Here is a 24,818-nt window from a genome sequence, read left to right on the forward strand (position 1 = left end):
TATATATAAAAGCCTAAGCGACCATTATGACCAAATGACCGGAATGACAGGAACAACTGGTCAACCAGTTGCTATGATGTGCACACTGACCAATAGGGGGCAGACTCTCAACACAGGAGCTGTCCGGTGGTGGTCAGTGGGCTCCCACAGCCAACCTCTCGGGGTCGCGCCCCCTGGCCATCTCTCTCCCCAGGTCCCTCCCCAGGCGGGCGGCCACCCCATCAGCCCTGATCGGGGGGCCAGCCAGCCAACCTCCTGTGGTCCCTCCCCCCAGGCCCCCGATTGGGGGGCGGCCTGCCAACCTCCTAGGGTCCCTTCCCCCAGTCATCTTGCCCCCCAATCGGCCTCAATTGCCAGCCAGGCCGAGGGAACCCACCCATGCATGAATTTGTGCACTGGGCCTCTAGTAGAATTTTAAATTCAGAAGGGGCTTTTATCACTACCCTGTCTAAAATAGCACACATCTATCACTATGCATTCCTTGATTCTACTGAGTTTTTCTTCATTGCACTGTTGCTGTTATCTCACTTTATGTTTTTATTGTCTTTTGTGGTGATTTCTTATCCTCACAGTTATGTAACCTCCATCACAGGAGTGATTGTGTCTGTTTTATTCTGTGCTGCATGTCCAGGGCGTAGGAGAGGGTCTGGCACACAGTGAGTTCTCAATGGACACTTGTTGCATGATTTATTAAGTAAAAGAAGAAAAAAAAGTAATAAAATAAAGTAAATATTATTGTTAAAATAATAAGTAAAAGCAAGTGGAGTTAGACCCACTTGTTGTTAGACCCATGATTACCCCCCTGTCTTACTTCCTGGGTTTTCCCTTTCTTTCTATGTTCACATGGGATTTAGTTTCCAGCTCAGGCCTCTTGCTATTCTGCTTTGCAGGTGCTTCAACTACAAGGATTTTTTTTTCTTACAAGGTTTTCTTAGACAAAGTCTGGCTTCTGAAACATGGCCTCCACTAGACTCAGGAAGCATTGGTTTCTATTCTGCAAATAGGCTGTAATAATATCTCTCAAGACTATTGTAATAATTAAATGAAACAAGGTACATGGAAGTACTTTACAAACTAAAAGAGCCCTAGGAGATGTTATTTATATTTATTATTTATTAATAGCATGCTTTATCATTTTCTACTAGTAGCCACAGATGACTTTAGTGAGATAAATCTGTATAGCCAAAATGTAAATCTCTATTATCAATTATGTCTATTAAGGAAAGTAATGGAAATGAAGCAGCTTATGTAGTGTTTTGGTTCCCTAGCTATTCCTTTTCATACACCTTTCTACTTCTTATGTGTCCTACTTTTTCATCTTCTTGAGGATAATTTTGAAATAGGAGCTAGAAATCACACTGATTTTTTTTCTTTGAAATATTGTATAGAATTGGTACTCATAATTTATTCTTAAACTTTCACTGTAAGTGTACCTGATTCACTCATCTACATAACTCTAATATATTTGACAATAATTAAAAACACATTTTATCCTCAAATATATTGTTTACAACTTTTAATCTCTCTTAATAAAATAGTAATAATTATTTAGCATTTATAATCTCTACTACTATTTGTGTCTGTAGTGGTTTCTATTGTAGATATAGGCTTAGCATAATAAATGCTTCATAATTTCTCATATCGTTTTACACATTTATTTTACTACTTTAATAAGTCATGCCCACCACCAATGACAGCAATACTAAATCAAATACAAAAGATTTTTTTGGTATGCTGTGATATTTTACTTCAACATTTCATAATGAAACATATTTGTAATGTAAGTACATGTTCTATTACTGCCAAAAGCAGACTTTTTATTCTTTTACCACTATCTCAATTATTCTGTTTGAAAATGTCATTTCAAATAAAGTTAGCAAACAACTCCCGATCCATGAGAATAAATAGACTACATAAAAAGGACATATTTATAACACAGTTGCCATAAGAGCACAATAAAATAGTAAGATCAGAAGATGATATATGAAAAAGTCTTTGGATTTTAAAGTCTAGAGACATAGATTCTTATTCTGACTTTGGTTTTAATTGGCAGTGTGACATTGGGACACTCATTTAATGTTCAGATATTTACCCAGTTCACATATTTGACCTTTGAGTGAAATACTTTGTTTTGAATCTCAGTTCTGGTACTTGTTAGCTTGGTTCTTTCCTGACTCTCTGATTTCCCATCTGTAAAATGGGAAGTATAATGCCTACCTTTTCAAAATATGTATGAATACAAAATGGAATAGTTTATGCTCAATAGTTCTAAGATATATTTCTATATGAAATTTTATTTCCATAAATTTATTAATGCATATGAGATGAGGATATTAATAACATTTTTTAGTATTTTGTTTTGAGAGGCACTATTAAATTGATAATTGGTTTGGTGGTTAAGCATGCCATTGTAAAAATATACAATGATTATGATAAAGGTATTCATATAAATAACCATCATCATGCTGACAGGTTAAAAACAAATGACATTTAAAAACAAATGTATATATGTAACATGCAATTAATTGTTTGTGATTTAATTGTGGTAAGCAAAATTGACTACATTAAATTACTATTTAATTAAATTAATGAGTTGAATGTTTTTTATTAAACAAATTAGTTTTAAAATGAATCAGTTTATTAAACTATTTTATTAAATAAATTTAGTAATTCTATTAAATTATAATTTAATAATTATATGAAATAAATTAATACAGTTACTTGATCTTCAGTTTACTTATATTTATTTTTTAATACATTTGTTTTACAACTGTGTAAGAGCTAAAACGTGAATATTATGTATGCCAACTTTTATATATAAATATTTTAAATAACATTATAATTTAAAGTATTTTTAAGTCTAAGGTGAAGTTTCTCATCATATTTTCTTAATTTAAGGGAGTTCTGGAATATTATAATTCTACTGGCAATCCTATAATTGGCAATCCTTTATCTGTAGTCATGTTTTTAGTTCATCTTTAATATCAAGGCAAAGCTCTTGTCTTCAAGCTCATTGAGGAGTATTCTCTAGTTTCTGCCTACAGAAATTGCTTGAAAAATATTCATGAATTTGTTTCTTCATTCATAAACCAGCATCTATTTTGCATAAAATTAGACATTGGAGTCACAAAGGAAAGGATAGAATTTGCATCAATTGGCCACAATTTCACTACATATAATGGCATAGAAATGCACAGATCCTGGGGAGCACTGATTCTACACACGGAGTTTTCTGAATTTTGCCTCTGTTTTCCAACTGGGTGTAATATCTAAGATCTAATAAGGCTGTAACTCTATATCTAAGATCTAATAAGGCTGTAACTCTAGACCTAGACCATGAGTGTACAGCTATGTCATCACTTAATTTAATCCCTCTGGTCCCAGGCAAATCAAAATATTTCCAGCATTGAAATATTTTAAAGATCTTTGTTTTGTTATTTTGGTCTCTTTTAAATGATTGGGCAGTGCTGCCTAGTATAATGTTTTACCTCTTAATACCAACTCACTGTATTTCTAGATATTTTCTTCTAAATTAATATATTGAGAAGGATAAAGAGCAAAGGAAGCAGGGTAGCAGAGATGTTCCTTCATAAGAAGTTCATGTCCCAGGTCATGTTGACCTCTTTTTGTTGTCTGCTTGGAGCTGTACTGGCATTGCCATGGTATTTGTGCTGCTAAGTATGAAGATAGATTCAACCAAATCCTCAGATGATTTGCTCTTTGGGTGATAATGAACTTGGTTCCCACATGATTAAAAATTTTTCATGGTCCTTTAACATCCCCAGGCTTTTTGGCAACAGGAGTTGAAATACTTTACAGAGGCTTAGCTATTCTTTTGGGACTTTGAGATATAGTTGAAGGAAAACAGTCACATTTTATGACCCAAAAGAATATAAGATGCATGTTCAGATTTTAATGAAAATGAGAGTCATGTACTGTTGAAACTTCAGGTCATGATTCCCTGGGTTTACCTGTCTACTTCATGTCTTCAGTGTGTGAAGTATATGCAATGATACTCTTGGCAGGCTGTAGTCTCATGGCTTGTGGGCCACTCTCTCAAGTGTTGGTGTCTCTGCTCTCATCAGATGAGCTATATGTTTATTGAGAGTTAGTCACATTTGTTCCCAAACTGGTTAATGTCTGCTGTTCTTGTTATTTCAATTACCTGACTTAATTAAATTTTATATGAACCATATGAAAAGAAAGATAGTACATCTTTCTATAAAATACTGAGTTCTTTGGAATTCTTGCTTTAATGGCACTGATTATAAAAATTGTTCAATTAGTGCCATACAACTATTAAAGCAATTAGTGTTGTATACATACAATTTAAAGAACTCTGAATTCAAAATAGTAGATGGTGAATTAGGGGGGATTTATGCTAAAATATGGATCAAAACCCCAATCATCATAATATTACAAAGAAAAAGGCCCCCATGTTATATATTTCGTTGAATAAATGCACAAATAAAAAATTAAGTTAAAGTATTTGAGGTCTCTATTTTTATGATTCTCAGCTTTAATTGAATGTCAGTAAAGGATGTATTACCAGTCCAAAGTATTTGAAATAATAGGTCACCATTGTAAAGAAGAGAGTGGAAATATGATAAAAAGAACAGACTGAGATTGCACAGTACAATTATAGCTATGTTAAATAAAGCTATTGCTTTTAAAATAATAAGAACTACAGGACTAAAAAAAATGTTGTCACCAATATTAACTCAGCTGAGTACCTACTTATAGTGGAGTGTGATATTTTGAGACTGTTTACACCATCCTTCGAAATTCCTATAAAGATAGGTATTTGGGGACCTGCAACATTCTGGAAATTCAACCACAAAATTTATACCTTTAATAATACCTTCTGATGCATACGTGCATGGGTAGGGTCCCTAGACCTGGCTGGCGATCAGGGATGATTTGTGGTGCGACTGGCAGGGCGATTGGGGGGCACCGCTGGCACCTGCCTTGGCTGGCCTAAAACCTGTGGGCTGGGAGCAGCTCCTGCGTTGAGCATCTGCCCCTGGTGGTCAGTGTGCATCATAGTGACCGATTGTTCTGCCGTTTGGTCAATTTGCATATTAGGCTTTTATTATATAGGATTACTTGGTCTATCAAGCATACTTTATATTAATAATACAAAATATGTCATATATACAGTATATGTTTTACCAGGGCAGAGGTATTATCATTGAACACGAAATACATAGTTGTAAAATCAATTTAATCAAAACCTATCAAATGGTAAAAGAAGCATTATTTCAATAAATTCAAGATACAAACATTTTTAAGAAGTAAGACCTTTAAAATATCACTTTTATAAATTACTAGTAGCCCGGTGCACAAAATTTGTGCACATTAAAAGGGAATTAATTGCCCTAACCGGTTTGGCTCAGTGGATAGAGCATTGGCCTGTGAACGCAAGGGTCCTAGGTTCGATTCCAGTCAAGGGCATGTACCTTGGTTGCGGGCACATCCCCAATAGGGAGTGTGCAGGAGGCAGCTGATCAATGTTTCTCTATCATTGATGTTTCTAACTCAGTATCCCTCTCCCTTCCTTTGTAAAAAATCAATAAAATATATTTTTTAAAAAGTGAATTAATTAGCAGAGATATTTTAATATTGCTATTTGCCCTTTCTCTATAATTGTAGTGTGAGAGATGAAAGAAAATTAGTAAAATGTATATGAAAATAATATATATAATTTATTAATAAATAAACAGTAACAAAAGGATGTAACAACAACAGAGGCATGATATAAAAATGACAAAAACATGATATGAAAACAACAAAAACATATGAAAACAACAAAAACATGATATAAAAACAACAGTGATGCAAACAATGACTGATAAAGTGATTCAACTTATTCTAATATCTCCCTGTACACCACATTAAGAGTGAAAACACTTTCAGAGTGCTTAACTAATTTCCCTTGTGATGAAGTACTTAGAACTTTAACATGTTCTTCAAACTCGAGAGAAAGCAACATATAACTGACCATGTGCAAAAACGGGTTCAGGTAGGACTATGCCTACTTTGTCTAGAGTTTGTCCTTGTAATTTATTAATAGTCATCACAAATGCTGGCATCATGGGAAACCGTCGTCGAATCAATTTAAGTGGGAGGCCAGTGTCAGATGGGGACAAATTAATTCTTGGAATCAGAACAGCCTCTCCCTCTGCAGATCCTGTTAATACTTCAGCTTCAAAAATGTTAGGTCGTAATCTTTTGATAATAAATCTGGTACCATTACAAACCCCATTTACTATTGAGATTTCTCAATAGCATGATGATTGCACCCACTTTCAATTTTAATTTATGACACGGCATTCCCAAAGGAGTAATACTATTAAGAAATTCGATGGGAAAATTTTCCTTTTCAGCATCATCTGTGGAATCAATGGAATCATCACTCAAATATGTGTGAAAATCTCCATCGAGTATATCCAAATTTTCTTCATTTAATTTTTGAACATGCTCATTTTTTGGACAAAGAATTGCACGTTTAGATATATTTTTAATATTATCTATAGCAGTGGTTCTCAACCTTGGCTGCACATTAGAATCACCTGGGAATCTTTTTAAAATCCTGTTTCCTGGGCCTCATCCTCTGGAAATTGTTTCTTTGTTATGGGGTGGGGCCACAACATTAGTAACCAAGAAACAGGATTAAAACTTTATTGTGGGGAGCCGCTACAGTGTTTTGGACAGGTTCAAGCCTTGGACTGATGAGAGGGCACAGTCCACTCATTGCCATGTGCAAGTCCCAGCTTGGAGGGCAGAGCCTTCCCAGCACAATTATAGCCAACAGCTGTAGTTGTAAGCTTGAATCTATTGTCTGAACACATGGCCCCATGTTCCTGAGTGATGTAGGCTTGATAGAGTTCAGGTGCATGTAGTTGAGTAGGATTGAAACCCAGGAGAATGTTGTACACATCTTGGTCACGCCCTTACTTTGCCTCGTAGCATCTGCTATAAAATAAAGGCATGGCTGTGGGCGTGGCCGCTGTCTCTCAGAGAAGCAGCGTCCCACGGAGACCCGGATTTCATTCTCTTGTCTGTCTTTTCTAAGCCTTTCAGCTATCCCCACTCAGGTTCACCCTTGACCATGCTGGCGAGGCACACTTTATAAAGATCTGCCGCCACACTCCCAGGGCTGGTTCCTGTCTCAAACCCCGCCCTTACAGGAAACAGCTCGGGGGAGGGCACAGCTGTTTCTCAGTTGCCAAGACACCCCCTGCTGGACTGACTTCCTTCCACTTGGTCACGGTTCTGGTCTGGTGATGAACACCACCCAGAGTTTTTATATAAGTAGATAGTTAATAAAGGTACTACTCATTAAAATAGAAAAACATTCATTAAATCAAGATAAGGAGGTCAGTGAAGTTATGCGTAATTAATTAGAAACAGTATACAAATTCACAAAATATTAAAATCAGTACAGCATGAAAAAAATGATTTTCTAATTAAAATGAGGTCAATCTTTATTCTCCTAGAAGTCAATTGAGTGGAACATGAGAAGAACATACCTCTGTAGTTCAACATGCATTTATGAAATAACAAATAATTATTGTTTTCATATTCAGAATCAATGAAACAAAATAACTAAAATACAGTTTTAAATTTCTAGTCATATAGCCTATGTTATAGGATATAATATGTATCATTTGATATTAGGAAATTATCATTTGGTATAATGATACATATTATATCCTACATCAATAATAAATTGTAATTTTGGGGGTCTAAACATAGTGTTGAGCTAGCAAACTTTCTTAGGGTTATGCTTTTTATTCATTTTTACAAACCAAGAGTTCTAAAAAATAAAGCAAAAAATGTAGGAGTTTAACAATTAGATAAATGTACATTATTTCTCTTAATTAGTAATAACTGTTCTGTATTTTTAAATGTTATTAAATTTCAGATGCTTTCACTTAGTGTTAATTATGCTTTGTAATACATTTTAAAAATATATCATATATGCACAGATGTTCAAAGATCAGAAATGTACAGTTATATACATTTTGACAAAGTGAATACACCCTTATAAATAGTATTCAGGTCAAAGGAAACAACACTCCCATGACCCATATGCCTCCTACTCTACTTAAGTCACTACCTGCACAAAGGTAGATTCAATGCTTACTTCCAACACTGAAGATTAGGTTGCCTGTTTTTTGTTTTTTGTTTTTATGTATATATATGGAATCATGCAATTTTTAATCATTGCACCTGGATTCTCTTGATTATTGCTTGAGATGGATCCATGCTGCTATGCTTAATGCTAAATCATTAATTCCCTTTACAGTATGCAATTGTTTACTCTTAGGATACACTTTCTATTTCTAGCTTTTGACTATATAAACATTTAAAATATTTTAATGCATATTTTTAGTGATAATATGCCTGATGCACAAAGATAAATGAAGATTATAACTGCCATATCAATTTGCTCAATAAAAGAACATAAAGTATTTGTCAGTGAAACTCACTCATTAATGCATCTTGGTATTATCCACAATGATCTTAAGAATAATACACATTTTTTGTATGTTAAGCTCAAAAGACTTTTTTGTATTAGATTAGCAGTAGTTCTTCAATAGTATTGTTCTGATTAATATCATAACGTTACTAGCAAGGGAAGAAAGGTTTGAAAGAAGTCAGAACTTGTGCCGAATTACTTACACTAATTAGGAAAACCTCAGATTTATCTGAGGCCCTTGACAGTGACCCTCACTTAAAGCATTATATCTATGCCAAATGCTCCTCATCTTACATTAAATATTGATTAGAAATATATTATACTTCTTTGGTATGTGAATTAAAATAATATTTCTGTGGACTTCCATTGTTCCATAGTATTGGTATTTATGAATGATTGTATTAATTAAGCAGCAAAAATTTATTTATAACTGACCAACATGAAAAGTTATGTCTTCCTTTCTACATAATGAAGGTTGGAAGTAAAGGAAGCAAACTAACATTATTGAATCATTGTGCTTTAGGATTTTTGTGTTTTTTTTTTAAAATATCTTTTTTATTGATTTCAGAGAGGAAGGGAGAGAGAGATAGAAACATCAATGATGAGAGAGAATCATCGATCGGCTACCTCCTGCATGCCCCCCAGTAGGGATTGAGCCCACAACCAATGCATGCACCCTGTTTGGGAATTGAACCATGACCTCCTGGTTCATAGGTTGATTGCTCAACCACTAAGCCACACCAGCCAGGCTATTGCACTTTAGTTTTAATGACACATAGAATTGAGGAAGTTGTTTTATAATATGCAATATCTACATGAAGGGAGGGGTTGAGTGTTATGTACATTACAACTAGGCAGAGTAAAGAAATAATGCTGCTGATGATAACAGAGTCCACAGACAAAAATACAGCGCAACAAAGCTAATAATACACAACTGTTAATATTTTTGGAGCACCAATTCATAGGAGGGATTGAGCTAATTAGAGGAGCTGTGCTAAAAAGTGTGGTTCTTATTTATAAAATCATTAGGTTTTCTATTATTGAGTAAAAGGTTTCCTTTTCTATTTCCCCCTTTTAAGCTTATTAATATTCATAATTCTGTCAAGGTTACAAAAATATTATTACTTGAATTAGCTAAATTAGGTAAAAAGAGGATTAGTGTTCTTTTATAAAAATAGATATATAACTTGTTTAGGAAATTATCATCCTATATAATAAAAGCCTAATATGCTAAGTGTCCAGTCATCCGGTGACAGGCCAGCTGTTCAACCAATCAATGCACAACATGCTAATGATATGTTAAGGTGGCTCACCACTCGCTATGACATGCACTGACCACCAGGGTGCAGACAGTCGACTGGTCGACTAGTTGCTATGACATGCACTGACCACTAGGGGGTAGGTGCTCCAACCGGTAGGTTAGCTGGCTGCTGGAGTCTGGCCTATCGAGACTGGGCAAGACAGGGCCAGTAATACCCTGGAGCCCTCCCGTGGGCCCTTCCCGGCCCCAATTGTGCACCAGTGGGGTTCCTCAGCCTGGCTTGCAGCCCCTCACAATCCGGGACTTCTCGGGGATGTTGAAGAGCTGGTTTTGGCCCAATCCTGCAGGCCACTCCTCTTGGGAGGGTGCCAGACGGCTGGCTGGTGAGCACTGCTGCAGTGGCATGAGCCTCTCCCGATCAGGACTGATTGGGCGCAAGCCTGCGGCAGGCGCAGTGGGGCCAGGATGAGTGGGAGCGGCAGGCAGGAACAGCAGGCAGCTTTGGACTGCGGGTTTCAGCCAGATCCTCACAGGCCACCCTGAGGGACCCTACCCGTGCATGAATTCGTGTACCAGGCCTCTAATTTGGTATAATAGAAAATAGTTATCCATTGTGCATCTCTAGAGATTGGTTGGGGCAATTTATTTATAGTTGTACTGAAACTAAATACAAACAAAAATATTTTATACAATAACTAATATTTTATAATTAACTTAATAAAATACCATTTTGTTACAGAAAGATATCTCTGTTAAAATATTCAAATCACACACACACACACACACACACACACACACACACACACACACACAGACTCATCACTTATCCTGAAGGGTAATTTGTGATAACTTCATCCAGCCAGTCGCTCATGTATTAATTTTAAAAATAGATTGCTTAATACATGAAAGTTACTCTGTTGTGTGCTAGGAGTGCAAAGAAAGAAAATGAATGTTTCTCTTACTCTCAATGCTCCAAGATATCATTCAAAGAGACAGTTACATAATCAGATAATTGTAGTTTAGTTTTTAATGATGCAGTTTAATAATAGGGCTTTGGGCAAAGGTTTCAGAAGTCAAAGAGACAGACACAGTAGAAAGTATTTCCTGGTAACAGTATCTCAAAACTGAGTTTTAGCTTCAGGGATACTAAAAAGTTAAAGAACAGGTTTTAATATTAGACAGCTATGATTTATAACCCAGCTCTTCCACTTATTCCCGAGAATGCATAGTGCTAAGTAATAAGTCTGTATTTCCTCATCTGCAAAGGTACTTAAAACATATGTCCATACAAAAACCTGCACACAGATATTTTAGCAGCTTTATTCATAATTGCCAAAACTTGGAAGCAGCTAAAGTGTCCTTCAGTAGGTGAGTGGAAAAATAATCTGTGATTCATCCAGACAATGGAATATTATTCATCACTAAAAATAAATGAGTTATCCATGAAAATACATGGAAGAAACTTAAATGCATAGGTGAAAGAAGCCAATTTGAAAAGGCTACATACTCTATGATCCCAACTCTATGACGTTGTAGAAAAACTGTGGGGGACAGTAAAAGATCAGTGCTTGCTAGTGTTTGGGGAATAGGAGGGGGATGAATGGGTGAGCACAGAGGGATCCTAGGGCAGTGAAAATATTATGTACAATACTATAACCATGGATTCATGTCATTCTATGTTTGCCAAAACCCACAGAATGGCCCTAGCCCTTTTGGCTCAGTGGATAGAGTGTCGGCCTGAGAACTGAAAGGTCCCAGGTTCGATTCCGGTCAAGGGCACATGCCCGGGTTGTGGGCTCGATCCTCAGTGGGGGACTTGCAGGAGGCAGCCGGTCCATGATTCTCTCTTATCATGGAAGTTCCTATCTCTTTCTCCCTCTTCCTTCCTCTAATATATTTTTTAATATAAAAATATATTAAAAAAACAAAACAAAACAAAAAAAACACCATAGATTGTAAACTCTAAGGCAGTGATGGTGAGCCTATGACACGCGTGTCAGAGGTGACACGCGAACTCATTTTTTTGGTTGATTTGTCTTTGTTAAATGGCATTTAAATATATAAAATAAATATCAAAAATACAAGTCTTTGTTTTACTATGGTTGCAAATATAAAAAAATTTCTATATGTGACACGGTACCAGAGTTAAGTTAGGGTTTTTCAAAATGCTGACACACCGAGCTCAAAAGGTTCGCCATCACTGCTCTAAGGTAAACTATAGACTTTGGATGATTGTGATGTGACAATGTAAGTTTATCAATTGTTAACAAATGTACCACTCCAGTGAGGGATGATAACAATGAGGGAGGTTATGAATGTGTAGGAAGCAAGGAGTATATGGGAAATCTGTTACCTTACTCCTAATTTTGCTCTGAATCTATAGGTGCTCTAAAAGATTGTCTTTAAATATAAAAAAAGCACAATAACATTATCCATCTATGTTTTTCCATAAAACATAAACATTGTCTGGCATTATCTATCTATCTATCTATCTATCTATCTATCTATCTATCTATCTATCATCTATCTATCTATCTAAAAGCCTAAGCGATCAAACGACCGAACGACCAGTCGCTATGACACGCACTGACCACTAGGGGGCAAACACTCAATGCAGGAGCTTCCCCATGGTGGTCAGTGCGCTCCCATAGCCAACCTCCCACAGCCAGCCAGCCCTGATCGTGCACGAATTCGTGTACCAGGCCTCTAGTTTAAGAATAAATACTATGGGGAAAAATAAGAAATGGAAATAATGAGGATAATGAGAGCTTGTGTAAGGTAAATTTGTGATTTGAACAAGAGAATATGAATCTAAAGCCTGATTTTGAATTGGTTTACTGCATTGCCTCTCCAAAAGCTGGCACGTAACTAAGACAGGTATCATTGATGGTGATGATGATGATGGCAAATGAGTAGGATTCGCGATCAGGGAGATGGGCTAGAGAAAATGATGGTGACGTACTTCTGTAGTAGAAGGCAAAACAGGAGGAGAGGCTCTGACATAAGAGTGACACGTGTCTAGAGTTCCTGGCAGAGATGCTGGCAGGGTGAGGTGTGTCTCATATGGTCATACACTTACATAAAACTAGAGGCCTGGTGCATGAAATTTGTGCATGCGTAGGGTTCGTAGGGTTCCTAGGCCTGGCCAGTGATCAGGGCCAATCAGTTTCCCTGCTTCCCCGCCTCCTGACCTCCTCCATGTTCTGCACCACCCCCTGGTGTTCAGTGCACGCCATAGCGAGAGATCAAACTCCCGGTCTCCCAGTTGAACTCTCAAGGGGACAATTTGCATATTAGCCTTTTATTACATAGCAGTGGTTCTCAACCTTCCTAATGCCATGACCCTTTAATACAGTTCCTCATGTTGTGGTGACCCCCAACCATAAAATTATTTTCATTGCTACTTCATAACTGTAATTTTGCTACTGTTATGAATTGTAATGTAAATATCTGATATGCAGGATGTATTTAGGCGACCCCTGTGAAAGGGTCATTCGACCCCCAAAGGGGTCACGACCCACAGGTTGAGAACTGCTGTTATATAGGATTGTTAAGGAGTCGGAATTTATTGTGAGGGACAAGATGTTTTATAGGAAATAAATGATGTCAACAGATTACCAGTTTTAAGAATTAATTCTAAAAACTGGTAGATAATACCTTTGAGAAGAACATACTGGAAAGAATAATTCCTCTTAGGGAACTGTTGCAGTAGTCTAGGAAAGAAGAAGGAAATTAGTGAATTAGGACTTAGCTGGTGAGGAAATGACTGTTAAAAATTTTGGAGAGAACATCTCCATGGCGTGGTGGAGTAATGCCATTTGAATGATTCTATAGAGATGGACTTTTTACAGTCTTAAAGAAATCCACCTCTATCTGAAATCCACCATAAGGAGAATGAAGATGTTGATGATAATGATGGTGATGGTGATGGTGTGTGTGTGCGGTCTTTTAAAAATATTTTTTATTGATTTCAGAGAGGAATGGAGAGGGAGAGAGATAGAAAAATCAATCATGAGATAGAATCATTGATCAGCTGCCTCCAGCATGCCCCACACTGGGGATGAGGAGGCATGTGCCCCAACCAGGAATCAAACCTTGACCTCCTGGTTCATAGGTCGATGCTCAACCACTGAGCCACGCTGGCTGGGCTCCTGTGTAGTCTTTAGAGAATTTCTTAGACTATTCTTGGGGAAATGGTAACAAACACTCAGAAGTATAATTTACTTTTACAGTTCACCCTCTATTTCTAATTCTGATTAAGATAACTTTTCCCCTCAAGTTTCTTTGTTGCTTCTTATTCTTCATTCCCTACATCAACTGTCACCTTCTCAGAGAGAAGTCTGACTTGATCACCTTATCTGAAATAACTCAGACCACCTTCTCTCCCTCATATTATGTCTACTTTTACCCTATGTGTTTCTTTTCTATCATTTAATTATTCTGCTTAAATATTTGCTTGTTTATTGAATCCTCCACTATATAGAATTTGAGCTTCCTAAGAGACTGTCTTTCTGTTTTATTATATTTCTAACACTTTGAATAGTGATAGCCATATATAAGAAATTAATTAAATAATTGTTGAATGTATTTAAATAGTGGAAATACTTTTAATTATAAATTACTAAATAACTTAAACTGCAGAAATATAGCTTAAAATCCTATCTTCTATGAAATTTTTGAGTTCTCAACTAATCTTCCATAAATTCTTTACTTACTTTTATCAAAGAATCAAGACCATGGGGAATGTGAGTTGTTCAATGTGCTGTTCCCCAAATATTCACATCTATAAATAATGTTCCATAGTGCTGTTAACTAACATATCTAATATATCAAAATTTTATGATAGATTATTTTAACAAAATCATTTGTTTTAAATAATGACCAATAAATAGAAATTTTTGGAAGAAACTTTTTCTAAGAGTACTCTTTAAACAGCAAAAACTGATTTAAAAATATCTTGGGAAGATTGAATTAGTCAATGGTAGAATTTATTCTTTACTGAGCAACAGAGACACATTATTATATTGTGATTTTCAGTACCCCCGGTACCTTAAAGATTCTTTGCAGTAAGTAAGGAGAATACAAATAAAGTTTATTTTTTTGACATACAGGGTGCCCGTATTTCAACTCCAAAGTTTAAAAAGGTTTGTGATATGAAAAAAATAAAGTTGACAAACAACATATTATAATGTAATACACCTCTGAGGCTCTTATTTCTCTCCTCAGACTCTAATGCATTGTAGAGTTGATGAAACTCTACATCAGGTTTTAGAAACATATACATTAACAGCTAAAGCCCCACCAGTGATGTTTCAGGGTGGAATTTCCTGGAGCTATCACACTAGAGTCCTCCTTGTCTCCCTGGTCTGTATGGATGTTAATTTTAAGAAAAAAAATATTAGAAAAACATCATAAATAGATTACAATTACTCAAAAGTCTTAGCAAATCTTCTATCTACAATGGCTTTCTGTTTGAAAATATATTCTTCACCTTAAGTTAAAAAAGCAGGATGGTATTGTTGAAAAACGAGTTAATGGCCCAACTCTGAATTCTGGTCCCAGCACTTCCCTATTTGGGTGAAAAGTCATAGAGACACTGATGATTGTCTCTAGGTCTTCATTTGTAATTTAGAAGAATCGGTGATTCCTTATCTACTATAGTCATTTAGGGGTTAATAATGTTCATCTACTGAAAGTATTTGTTTTTATAAATTCCCGCAGTCATGATATTTTGCTTCTCACTGAAACAGATAACCCGCTGAAACCAGTTTGGCTCAGTGGATAGAGCGTCGGCCTGCGGACTGAAAGGTCCCAGGTTCGATTCCGGTCAAGGGCATGTACCTGGGTTGCGGGCACATCCCCAGTGGGAGATGTGCAGGAGGCAGCTGATCGATGTTTCTCTCTCATCGATGTTTCTAACTCTCTATCTCTCTCCCTTCCTCTCTGTAAAAAATCAATAAAATATATTTAAAAAAAAAAGAAACAGATAACCAAAAGCACTCGAATATTCATTCCTTTGTCCTTATTGAGCCTCTTTATCTCCTGCTGTGTATCAGGCTTGGTGCTAAGTAGTCAAGATGCAAAATAGGGTCTCAAGACCAAGACACAATGGTCTCAAAATCTAATAGGAAAGCATATATCTCCTCTCTCTTTCTCTTTTCTTCTTTCTATATCCCATTTATTCTCTCTCCATCTATTTTATCTAACATGACATAAGAATAACATAATTTTATGGCATTTGTATGGAAAGAGTGATTTTATTTCTGGAGCAACATAGGAATGGGAAAAAGGTGGGCATTCAAAGATTCCATGGAGAATGTGGGATTTTATATGGATTTTAGGAGGCAAATACCTATCTATTTTATTAGACTAGCTCTCCCAAAATATTAATGCACCATAGGTATTCCCAAAAGACCACTGCAAGAGCAATTAGAGCTTAATAGATTATGAAATTATTTTCCACAATTAATATAGTGTGGCAGAGAATAGAAAATTCTAAGGAGTTCAGAGTTTTTTGTTACTGCCTGGCAAAAAATGTGCAGATCATTGCAGCTATGTGAAAAAGGGGAAAATGCAAACTATTATTTGTTCACTGGTGATTATAATTTACCGTGCTACTTATTTCATTTCTTTCCACATTGGGGGAAATATATATTCCAGTTTTAAAGGGAAGAATAGACATCATCCATTCTTATATTCTTTCATTTATTCAGACTTATTCTACATAAAAAGGAAAAATTGACGGCTTCCTTGGCAGCACAGTTGTGAATATGCATAAAAGGAAATTAGAATTCCTCTAACCCAGCAAACAGAATTTTTCCATATGTGGGGAGAATTTGATTGTAGTGAAGAATAAATGACCTAGAATTTGTACATTGTGAACATGTGAAATAAATAAATTTGCAGATTGGTTTGAATATATCTATGTTAACAAGTTTGCACTATCCTCAATGTATTTAAGCATTCTGTTTTTATGATTATCACTTTTTTGTAATTGCTTACCTAATGGGTTAGTCTTCTGCATTAAATATTTCATTATGCAATTGAAACATATCATTCTATGAAGACTAAAATCATTAGTTGGTAAGCTCCCAGCCAATAGTCCTACTGACTTAATTATTAATTTCCTAATAGGTATTACATAGAGCATAATTTTATACTATTTCTATGAATACTATACTTCTTTACAAAGAGCATTTAGAAAGTTAACCTTATTGTTACTTCACTGTTTACCATTATTTTATTTAAAAGCAATGGAGAAACACTATTCATGTCATAGGGGTAAAAAGTGAGATATTTGGAGGCAAGTATTGGCTCTGACATTAATTAGTTGTGTAATTTTGCAAGAAATTTTGGGAAATGGCACCAGTGTGGAAGGTGATTGCATAAGCTGAGCTTTAACAGTACACTTGAGGCCCCTAGTTTCTGGTATACATCCAAGACTTGGTTGAACTGCCTGTAGGTCAGAGCTGCTGTTTATGGTTCAGCAGTGCCTCAGGGTTCCAAATGTAGGGAGGTATCTTTGACATAATAGATATAATATAATTGCTTACTTATTTCAAAATTTTCTGGTAGGTGCCCTCAGGCTTTATTGCTTTAACAATATAAGAACTATGTGACACCCTGAAGATGCAATGCCCTAATCCTTTAAATTGCAAATATGTTATGTTACATGGTAACGGGACTTCACAGATGAAACAAAGGTTACAGACCTTAAGATAGGGCTGATTCCTTGCATTTCCCAGGTGGCTCTTGTCTACTCACATGAACCCTTAAAGGCAGAGAACTTTCTCTGAGGGTAGACAGAGAAATCCTATATAATAAAAGCCTAATATGCTAAGTGTCTGGTCGTCTGGTCATCCGGTTGGCCATTCAACCAATCAAAGCATAATATGCTAATGATATGCTAAGGCCACTCAGCTGCTCGCTATGACATAACTGACCACCAGGGGGCAGACGCTCCAACTGGTAGGTTAGCTTGCTGCTGGGGTCCAGCAGATCGGGACTGAGTGAGACGGGCCAGACATGCCCTGGAGCTCTCCCGCGGTTTCTCTCCAGCTGGCCAACCTCCCACATCCCTCCCTGGCCCCAATCATGCACTGGTGGGGTCCCTCAGCCTGGCTTGTGCCCTCTCGAAATCTGGGCTGAGGGACCCTCCCCCTCGAGTGCACAAATTTTTTGCACCAAGCCTCTAGTGTATTATAAGAAACAGACAAGAGAGATGTAGAGGAAGAGTATGTCAGATTCCAAGCATGAATTTAATGTTATTTTTGGTGCTGAGATGGACCAGTCCCCATGCCGGTCCAGAGAGAGACTTGTAGGAGTTAAGGTAAGAGCCATGATGAAAATGTGGACCTCACTCAGTCCTATAGCTGCGAGGAAGTTTACTCTGCCAACAACCTGAATGAACTTGGAAGTAGTCTTTCCTGACCTCCCAGAAGACAAGAGTTCTTTTGGCTGACTCCTTGCTATTAGCTCTGGAAACCTACTGTAGAGAAAACTGCCTACACACTCTGCATATAGACTTGTGAAAAGCAGAATTGTGACATCATACATTTGTGTTGTTCTAAGCTGCTAAGTGTTTGGCAGTTTGTTACAGCAGTAATAGAAAACTAATATTGTTTTCCAACTGATAGAAATAAGGTATCATGAGTAATTAAGTACATCTTTTTTTTCCTATTTCTCACTGTGGTGCTGTATGGTCTAGCAGCAGCTCCTCTGAATGTAGAAAGCTGTCCTTCTAGTCAAATCCTAAACTGCAACCCTAGATTCATCGATTAATCATTGCAATACTAAGAAATATCGCTTGCTCATTTGCAAACATCTTGGTTTGCACACTTTTGCGATTCAAACTTTAATAAAGTCAGTGGTGCTTGGGCGAAAACCACTCCTTGTCTTTGTATGAAGAATACAGTCTACTTTACCTATAATTGAGATTTCTGAGCATCCATAAAATATTCTACATGCAGAAACCTCCCATGGAATGGCAGAGCCAAGATTATAGAAGCAGAGATAATTTTCTTTTATGGTGAGTGCAAGCCTCTATTCCTATCTGATCACTTACAACTCCCTAGAAGGTGGTAGCCCTTGTAAGGCTTGCTTATACATGAATAGTATATCATGTCTAAGATCTAGCCGTAGAGAATACAGGAGCAGAGTACAGCATGATGGCCTTGGCCTGTCAGCTCTGCCCACTGCACCAGAAGAAGACAATCCTGGTCCCAAAGCAAGAAAATAAATATCCAGGCAGACAATTAGGGCCCTGCTAGGGGATGACAAGTGATTAAACATCAATTACTGAAGGTCATAGTGCAGACAAATCAAGCCCAGGGTTTGTTAACCCGGGGATACAGGGAAGAAGGTGGAGAGATGAAGCAAGTGATCAGGGAGCAAATAAAGACTTGACACATTATGGGCTGAGTTGACTCAGACTTGGATTGGGACAACTGTTTTTAAATATTAATTTCTGTTTAGGACATATCTCTGATGCATGATTTGGCTGGAAATTATCAGCCTAGAGATAACCTATTAAACTGATGAAAAATTGTTGAAAGTCGATGCAAGCTTGGTGTTGAGGGAGGAAAATGAGTTGATTTATTGCAGGTGCAGATTTCGTCCTTGGGGAAGATTAGGAAACTAGACTGACCATAAAGGCCTGAGGTTTATCTTCAGCGCAGACTCTTTGTTAGTGGTTCTTGCTGAGTGTGAGGTGGGATGGGGTGGTTGAGCATTTTAAAATTTTAATCAGTTATGAATTTTATGTTCTTAAAAGGTTATCTTTTGGTAATTGGGAGAAGTGTTTCTAAAATTTTGATGTTCCTTACACCAACTAGGAATCTTGTTAAAATGAAGACTTTCATTCAGTAGGTCTGGGGTGAAACCTTAGAATCTGCATGTCTAGCAAGGAAGCAGGAGATAATGGTGCTGCTGGTCCAGAGGACACACTTTGAGTGACAAGGATACAGGAACTATATTGCATCAGGGTGATGCTGGGCAAAGGAGACCATTCAGACAGAGCTTCCAGTTGTCCAATAGAATGCCTACTGTCTACCAACACAGTGGGCAGTGAATACAGGGGAAGGAACAGAATGAAGAGCCGGGGGGAGGAAGTGGATCATTCAGCATATAAATACTGATCAGTCACCTGCAGCCCTTTAATGAAGAATGAAATGCCTGACCACTTACTGAAGTTCCATTTGCCTCCTCAGGCTGACACCTGCAACACCTCAAAGTACTGCCCACCTTTTCTACAGTGAGCACTTACCTGCACTATTTCCAAAAAGAGGGTTAAAAAACTCACTTAGGCACTGACATGTCTTTAATGTATCCCCTTTAACACTTGCTAATGTTTTAACTAGGCTTGCCTCAGTTTTGGATAGTCTGATGGCAGTGGAAGCTATAGATAGATACACTTGTCATGTGTGACTATTTGATACAGGGAATTTTGAAAACAAAATCTATAATGTGTGCCACACATTCGTTAAATGACCATGGGTTAAGCAGCTGCTCTGTTTGTGTTTTGTGTTGTGAATGTGACCAGTGCAGACCTAAGAGGGTGGAAGGGCAGTGGGGAGAGTCCCAGGCAGGGTTCTGATGGCTTCCATCTCAGATATAAATAGACTAACTTCTCTCTGAGGCTTCGTTCTGACAATGTGTGCCTCTCCATCCCATGGTGCCCCTATGGATTTCTACATCTGAAACAATCTAAGGTTTATGTAGATTTAAGAAGAGAAATCCTCAAGGTTTGAGATCACTAAACCAAAATTCATTTCTACGAGACAAATTAAAAGTGATTACCATCCTATAGAGGTAGAACCAAAGCATTCCAGATGTAGGAGAGACTCATTTAATAGCAATCATTGAAGAAACATCTACTCTAGATCTTTAAATACTTGTGATTTACAAGGTTGCCTAACTTTCAGACCAGCTCAGACAGCCATGCCAATCATAATTTTACTGGAAAATCATGAGAAAAAACACAAACGCTTCCTTCAGACTGTGTTTCCCTGCCATTTAACAAACTACGCCAAGTGACATGTCTGTCTTCCTTTCACATCATTTGCATTAAGATTATATAGAATCTGGGTAAGGCATTAAAGTTTGATTCATTACCATTTCCTGCAGGTGTTGCACATCCTTTTAAAGCGCATGTTTATATCTTCTGGTGCCTCACATTTCCAAGCGGTCTTATTATTTAGGAGGCAAGTGACTCAGAAAAGAGGCTTAAAAGTGACTTGAATCAATGAAAATGAAGAATAATTAGAATCTCCCTTTCTCTCTGTCACCACACACACAATCTCTATCTCCCTATTCCTCTCTCTCTCTCTCTCTTTTTCTCTCTCTCTCTCTCTCCCAGTCTAGTTCCCAAAGAATGAAGGAGATAACAAAGGACTAGGTTATAATTGGTAAAAACCTTTGATGACTTGTTCACAAAATAGAGCTTGAAAATGGACAATTAATTCAATCACACATCCACATTCACACACAAATAATACATATTAAGAAATAGTGCAATTTTTAGAGAATTGACAGGTTTTCTTTAGCTATAATTCGTTATTGTTCAGAATAAGTTAAACTTAGCATTTAAATTTCACACGTAAGCTTTCTTACATGCCCTTCAGCCACTTTGCATGCTAAGTCCTGGGATATATCAAAACCTGCATGCCAACTCTAAGTAGAATGTAAGGTGGCTATTAGAAACTCAGGTCTTAGTCCATTTAAGGATTTAATGATGTGTCAGAAACTGAAATGGACTTACATTTGTGAGAGGGAATGTATCCAGTGAAACCTCTGAAGAGGTTAGATTTGGAAGCAGCCAGAGCTTATGTTTTTCCTTCCTCATGTCTTCCTTGGACATTAGCCTTGACTACCCCGCCATGTGTCACCCTGCTCTCTCTTTTCACCCATGCCCTACTCTACCACAAGGGTGCCCACCAAAGTGCCTCCTTGACTGGTTGGTTTTCCCATTAAAAGGTATTTAGCCTTGCCTGACCAGTTTGGCTCAGTATATTGAGCGACATCTTATGCAACAAGTGGTTGCTGGTTTGATTCCTGGTCAGGGCACATGCCTAGGTTGTGGGCTCAATCCTCAATAGGGGTTTGCAGGAGACAGCCAATCAATGTTTCTTGTCTCATCTATAATTCTATCTTTCCCTCTCCCTTTCTCTCTCTAAAATCAATAAAAACATTTTTTTTTAAAAAAAAGGTATTCAGTCTCTTCTCACCTCCTGAAGAATACCATATGGTTTCCTTGATTGACCCATATTGAATTGATTGCTAGTTTCTCCATCAGCTACAAAATGTGCAATCTTAGGGAAAGGACTTTAATTCCTGATGCCTCAGTTGGATTTGTTTGTTTTTATTTTTGCCTACAAAAATGTCATTGGCAAACTTGTCTCAATCCACATATTTCTACTTACTCAACCAGTACTTCTTTATACAAAACTGCTGGTCAAGTTTAATTTTTTATTTGTCATACATTCTCCAACATATCTTCTATATATATAAAAGCCTAAGTGACCATTACAACGGTCGACCGAATGACCAGTTGACCGGTTGCTATATGCAGGAGCTTCCCCCTGGTGGTCAGTGCGCTCCCATGGCCAACCCCCTGGTGGTAGGTGCGCTCCCACGGCCAACCTCCCATGGTCAATCCCCCCAGCTGGCCCTGATCACCCCCACTGGGACTGGGCGAGGCAGCCACAGTCAGCCCTGATTGCCACCCAGGCCGAGGGACCCCACCCGTGCATGAATTTGTCTTGCACCTAACTTTTGCTATGATATTTTACTCTGTTACTGAATTTTATATACTCTTAAAGATCTAGAGTATTTCTTCTTCCCTCTTATGTGAAGCTTATTCTCACAACCCCAGTGGAAGAAATGACCTGCCTTTTAAACAACTCTCTTAGCATATAGTTGACAGTCTTCTATACTAATAAAGGGTAATATGCTAACTAGACCAGGTTGACCGGACATCTTACAGATGTCCAGCTTCCTTCTGGACAAAGCCACGGTGGAAGGGGCCGAGGCAGAGGTGGTTAGGGGCGATCAGGCCGGCAGGGGAGCAAGCAGTTAGGGGCGATCAGACTGGCAGGGGAGCAAGCAGTTAGGGGTGAGATCAGGTCGGCAGGGGGGGCTAAGCAGTTAGGGGCAAGATCAGGCCAGCACGGGTGAGCAAGCAGGGGCATTATCAGGCCGGCGTGGGGAAACAAGCAGTTAGGGATGAGATCAGGCTGGCAGGGGGGAGCAAGCAGTTAGGTGGCAATTAGGCCGGCAGGGAAGGGCAGTTGGGAGTGATCAGGCTGGCAGAGGAGGGCAGTTGGGGGCGATCAGGCTGGCAGGGGAGGGAAGTTGGAAGTGATCAGGCCAGCAGGGGAGCAGTTAGATGGCGATCAGGTTGGCAGGGGAGTGGTTAGGCAGCGATCAGGCCGGCGGACAGAGGCAGTTAGGGGCAATCAGACAGGCAGGCAGGTGGGTGCTTAGGAGCCAGCGGTCCTGGATTGTGAGAGGGATTCCAGATTGGAGAGGGTGCAGGCTGGGCTGAGGGACACCCCCACCCATGCACTAATTTTGTGCACCGGGCCTCTAGTAATATAATACTTTATTCTGAAAAATTAATATTCTTTAAAACAAAAAAATAAATGTTTTATGTAAGTTATACATACTTGTTAAAAGAAATTAGGATACATAAAAATAATTAGTAGAGCCTTTAAAATATCTAAACCCCAATCATTTAGAAATAATTGTCAAGTTCATATTAAGATAACATCATTATAGATATACTTTAATGTATATATAAAGGAAAATAAGAGGATGATAAATAGGTAATAGATAATGCATGCATATATGCATAGATAAATTTATGATAGGTTTAATAGTAATTATTGAATTTTCTATTGTACAAAAAGAAAGAAAATGGAACAAAACAAAGTATTAAAACTTGTGGTAAATATTTCTTCATAATGTTAAGATACTAATTCTAAATTTTTTCTTGATTAAAAAATAAGTTTACTAACCTAATTCAGGGATTGTTGTCATTTTTTTTAAACTAAAGTTTTGATTTTGGTCCAAGGTCAGGCTGCCAGGTATGAACAAGGAGAAAACATTGCTCTGATACTTTCTCCTATTTGCCCACTTTTATTTTTCAAATTTGCTTTTCAGTTTGTTTGTTTCTTTACATATAGTGGTGTGTATTAACTCTCTGTGTGTATCTATCCCTTTTTATTTTCATACCAAAACTCATTTTCTGCACAAAAGAATTATACTTCACAGTGTTCTCTACCTTGATTTTATAATTTAAAAATAGCTGTTGAAGCCTTAGTGTATTACCATAAAAAATCATCTTCACTTTATTTAAAAACTGCATGGTTATCTATTATTTGTTCATAGTATTATTTATTTTAAAAATCATTTTTTATTGGTGGACAAATACTTCTATGAAATTGTGTTGACTTTTCAAATGTTTTAAGGTGATTTAAAATAGTTCTCAATAGTCCTAATGGCTCTTAACCTCCTGATAGATAGCCCTGTCTACAAGATTCATTGTTTCTACCAGTTATACTACACATATAACTGGAAAATACACGTTTGAGAAGGAATCACTGATATTTGTCAAAAGCCTTGCCTCAGGATAACTCTCCTTTGAGTCTGGCCAGAACAGTAATCCCTTACTTGATAATCTGCTTATAGTTATAGTTTTCATGATATATTGAAACTTTATAATGAATGCTTTTATCAAAAATCTTAATATATGATGGCCTATGAGGCTTATCAGAAAGACTGTTTGAGATCAAATAATTTGCTACTATGGCACTGCAAGTTAAATGACATTTAAAAATAAGAAATGTTGACTGTTCCCTTGGATATGTGGCCTGAAAAATTAAAAAAAAAATAAGGAAATGAACATCCCCAGTAAGCGAGGCACGCTTTGTATTTTCTCTTTATTTTGAACAATAAGTTGATGATATTTTTATTTAGTAAAATATATTTATGAAATATTGAACATTATATTTGAAAAATTATTTAATCTAAGATCTGTGTGTGTGTGTGTGTATATATATATATACATGTGTG

Source organism: Myotis lucifugus, unplaced genomic scaffold (genome assembly GCF_000147115.1).
Source record: "Myotis lucifugus unplaced genomic scaffold, Myoluc2.0 scaffold_36, whole genome shotgun sequence".
NCBI lineage: Eukaryota > Metazoa > Chordata > Mammalia > Chiroptera > Vespertilionidae > Myotis > Myotis lucifugus.